At 41.6% G+C, this 4,718-nt stretch overlaps 1 long non-coding RNA gene across 1 annotated transcript; it reads left to right on the forward strand.

Moving 5' to 3' along the window:
- On the forward strand, positions 1–4,436 carry LOC106511256 (uncharacterized). The gene is made up of 3 exons (XR_001309497.1): positions 1–708; positions 799–888; positions 4,405–4,436. It is a non-coding gene; the product is annotated as an uncharacterized LOC106511256 (long non-coding RNA).
- The last annotated feature ends 282 nt before the right edge of the window (positions 4,437–4,718 follow it).

Consider the following 4,718-nt stretch of genomic DNA (forward strand, 5'->3'; position numbering starts at 1 on the left):
CCACGGATTCAACTGTCTCGAGCTCTCCTGCTCTGGTCAGTTACTACAAAATGGCTGCAGAGGCTYCTCCGCCTGTGAGAACCTGAACGCTTCATGGTAGGAGTTACTCTTCCACGTTGACCGCTAAAATAAGAAAAAAACAAATCGTAGTTGCGGCCTTCCGTTTGCGCAAATATGCAGGATTATGACGTTTCGAAGCTCAGCTAGGCTAAAGGCTTAAAGCTTATTTAGCTCACCCTCCCCCTRCTAAATGATGTTGTTTTTCCCCCTCGGGTGCTCAGATTTTTTTTTTTTTTTGAACAAACTTGTCTGTTTTGGTTAGCATACAGCTGCCGCCGTGTTTGGCACGAAGGTGTTCTTCGAKTCGACGGAACAGGCGTCGTTTGTTTGAGATCGCAAGGGCGCCATGTGTTGTTGCCAAGCTGCTGTAATGTTTGTTTCAGCTGGGCAGACATGGTGGGACGCCTCCCGCTGCTCTGCCGCGCAGGAGATGTGAAACTGATATTACCGCCGCTCGTTCGGCACAAATCATCCCACCGAACAGCTCATTCATGTGGCGCTGAACAGTTCCCAGTTTCGTTCACTGACAGAAGGTTAGACAGTGCATCCTAACCTTAAAATATACTCCTAAAAAGTGCTTATATCTTGTGCCTTAATTGTGTCGTTTAATTTTAAAGAGGAGAGTCAAACAGCTTAACGTTGCCTCTGGTAAGAAAACACTGTCAGCTCTTTTGTTTGCAGAGWGTAAGCTGTGTAATCCCTGAGGTATGATGCCTCCATCTCCTTCATGTTCTGCAGCTTGGCATCATGCACACGCACGCGCACGCTCCTCCAGTGTGTGCAGACTGGGAATGCCAGTACTCTGATGCATGCAGAGAGCAGACTGAGGTGGGCTTTGATTCCTGCTGGGTTTACTAATGTGTTTTTGGGGGGTTCCTAATTTTGATCCTGGCGATGGTGGCAGTTTAGAAAAGGGGTCRCTGAGGTCCTTTCTGTCCACGCTGGGTTAGGGGGCCCCCCTCAGCACCCATGGCTCTAAAAGAGGCTGTCTATTCATAGAGAGAGGCACCAGAGGGGGCTTGATAACAAAAACAGACAGCTAAAAGCTGTGGTTATTATACAGCTGAGGTCATAGTTTAACTTTCAGCTCAGGACCCTCCATGACCTTTTTGCTTTGAGTTGAACTGGAAGGTGTTTTGCCAAATTGTCACTTTTTTTCTTTTCAAATCTTWAACTGTAATCTTGAAGGAAATAAGAACACTATTTAGTGATGTCAAAGATTAAAAACTTTTAAAATGTCTAAATCTAGTTTCATTCATCCAGCTTTAATTGGAGGAACAGTTTATTGGTTGTTCACCTGTTATAAACAAGCATTAATTCTTCATAATTACATGACAGACTTCAAACTTTTATAGCACACAACTGTAACTTTTTTAAATATAATTTTTGAAAGCAAATAAAAAATAATTTGCTTTGGCCGCATTCTGACTTGTTGGCTCTTGTGTTCCCCTTATGTCTGCAGGGTGTTGTTAAGACTTATTTATGTGTTTTCATCAGTAGTAAAGCTGTGTTTGTCTTCCTCACCTTTAGGCTGAGGAAGAAAGCATTATCATGACCACACTGAGAATAGCTTCAAGTAGTTTATAGAGTGCAATCCTCTTTACAGAGCACGGGGACTTTGTCAGTGCCTAGCCTGGAGATTTTAAACCTTGAAGCTCYGGGTGGGTGTGTTGTTTGTTTGTTTATTTATTGGTCTGTGTTTTGCATTTGATGCAATTTTGCTGAACTCAGAAACTTTAAAGAGGGGGGGCCGTCGTCCGAAAGGGCAGAGGAGCAGAGGATGTTGCACATTGTATCATACCTGCAGTGGCTGTTACTGTCGATGGTAGCAAGCCACCTTCCACTTGTTAATTGTTCTCTTGTTTGGCTTAAAGCGATGGCATTCCTGGCTCTGTGCCCAGTGCCTGTCGCCTGCCACCCCCCCCCCCCAAAAAAAAAATCCCTCACACATCCACACACACTCACCGCCAGCCAGATCATTTGCAGATCCCTCATCTTTTATTGCTCAAGTGTGGAGCAGCGAGTCTTGTGTGTGCGTGGCTTTCACACATTTGTTGTCCTYCCTCTCCATTTCCACTTCATTTTTTTCCCAACTACTTTGACGCCTGCTCAGATTGGGCTCACCTTGATCTCTCCTTCATTGTTTATTTTTTTATTTTTTTTGCTCTCTTCCTTTGTCAACACAATCAGCATCTTGTTGAACGGGGGATACCAAGCTCTAATCCGGCTGTTCTGACAGACGAGAGYCATGCCACAGCAGAGCTCGGTTCACTGGCCTTTTTGACCTTTTTATATTCACACGAGATGTGCTTCAATACAATCTCACTTTACCACTGTGGCTATTCAGGATTTTCCCCTTGACTTTGAGGCTGATCTGTGAAATTGTTTGGGTTATTATTATTATTTTTTTTACTTTAACATTGTTTTGATTCACACTTGATCAGAAGTGTCTCTATATTCAGAAACAAAGGCATATTTCATGAAATGGTTGTTGTTTAATAAAACGTTTGTGTAAAGGTCACCTGAATCTGATCAACCTATTTTGGTCATTTGCCGTGCAGGAAAATCTAAGTAAACAGACATCAGTGTTGCATCATGTCGATGTTGTGAGCGCTACGTGTTGGAAAATTGACTGAGTGAGAATTTCTGAAGCTTTTTTGATTCTGTGTGTGGCGTACAGTCTGCCTGTTCAGGTCATTGGCAGGCAGCAGCTCACATTAACTGGAGCATCGCTCGTATTCTCTGCCCCAACATGACAAAAGGCCCTGTGATGCAACAGTAGCTATATTTAGCATCGCAGCTACACAAACAAGCTCTAAATCTGTCCGTTAGTGGTGAAAAAGCAAATAAAATAAAATTGAGTGTAAATGGTTTGGTGTAGCAACTCTTTCTTGGAACTAGCTGAAGAGTTCACTGCACATCTTTTGTTTGTCGTCGACATTAAGTCTTAGCTAAAGGCTCCCGAGCCAGGAGCTCATTGTGCTCCTAATCAATATTCTCTAGGTCGTTAAATTATTGTGTTTATAAAATAGAAGCCATTAAGTTTTTAGTTCAGCTCAGTTGATTTAGCCCAGAATATATAATATTTCAGAAACGCCCACCATTTTAAACASTTCCAATGTGGGTAACATTATAACATATCGTGCTCTTTAATTATACAAGCATGTTGAAAAGCAACATTTAAGTTTGTCACCAAGGCTTGTTGTCAACTTGTCCACTTACAAATTGTCTCCTGCTCTCTATAAGTATGATAAAGACACAATATGATTAAAAAGTAATTAAAATAACTGGATTTCTATAATTATTAATCAGAGTAAAAAACGTGTTAAATGTGATTAATCCTAAATGACTGTTAAAATACCAGACTTGTCTGATGAATATTTGATTCTAAGATACAGTTATTGTTTCAGTGTCTGCTTACAAATACGAACTAGTGCCACATATTTATGGTGGAGACAATAAGTGAAGTCAGGAAACAGAATAAAAGACAAATTGYTTTGATGGCGGTATACGATCATAAACCCAAACTCTCAGGACGTCACTCATGTTCTGCGGGATCAGATCTGAACTTTGACATGAAGTACTTTCCCAGCTTCGGCTCTCTTCTCATTTTCCATGTTCTACGATTGGACTAAAGTGATTTTAGTGCCGCACGCCCGCACCGAAGGGCGCTGTCGATCTCCAGCTCGCTGCTCGCCGGGGCCTCAGGGAGCGCTTGTTGCCAGGCGGTGGCAAACGTCACTGTCGCCTGCAGCAGCACAGACTTGGCAGGAGAATAGGCTAGTGGTTTCATGAGCAACACTCAAAAAGTTAAATAAATACAAATTTTCACGGTTTTCCTTCATTTCTTTTGGCGCTTWATTCCTGAAAAACAAGGCTGCTTTATATTTTCAACTTGTCTCGATAGGTTTGTGGCTTCATACAGAATAACTCCTTTCTGGATGCCTTCCCTTATAAAACAAAGGCTCATTGTAGGATGGCTTTTAGCACAAGTGTCACTTTTGTGAACTCTTATATCATTAAGGATGCAATACAACCAGAAATATATAAAAAAAAACTTTGACAGCAAATGAGTATTAGAGCATGAATTGTCTGTTTTTAGTTTGCCCACATTGTTTTATCGTGTCAAGATGCTTTTGTCAGGTTGGGTGTGTAGACCTCACACTGAGAGCATTGTCTCCGGGGGCCTCGATGTGAGAGACCTACAAGGCTTCCCTAATCATGTCTAAAACCAACCCTGAAGGCTGAAACAAAATGCACAAACCCTTGGTTTGTTTAAAAAGACATTTCTCAGGAGTTCCTTAAGGGTAACTCCTTGTCCTTTATCTTTTATATACATTTCAGCTGTGAAAGAAGCCAAAACACAAGAAGAAAACCATTTGATGGAAGATAAGAAAAAGAAAAAACAAGAAGAAAAGAAAAAGAAAGACGCTGCACAGAAAAAGGTAAACTTGCAGTGGGATCATTTATATTTGAAAACTTCTCCCGTCGTTTGTTCATTAATTAWTTTCTCATACCCACCTAATCCCATTGTAGCTTCTGCTGAGTGATGCTGAGCAAGAGGCTGGGTGCGCTCAAAACAAACCACCACATCAAATAATCATGCACAGTCACATTAACTCATAAAGCCGATTGGAATCAGCACAGAACATAATGTC

This window comes from Austrofundulus limnaeus, unplaced genomic scaffold (genome assembly GCF_001266775.1).
Source record: "Austrofundulus limnaeus strain Quisiro unplaced genomic scaffold, Austrofundulus_limnaeus-1.0 Scaffold2628, whole genome shotgun sequence".
In the NCBI taxonomy this organism is placed as follows: domain Eukaryota; kingdom Metazoa; phylum Chordata; class Actinopteri; order Cyprinodontiformes; family Rivulidae; genus Austrofundulus; species Austrofundulus limnaeus.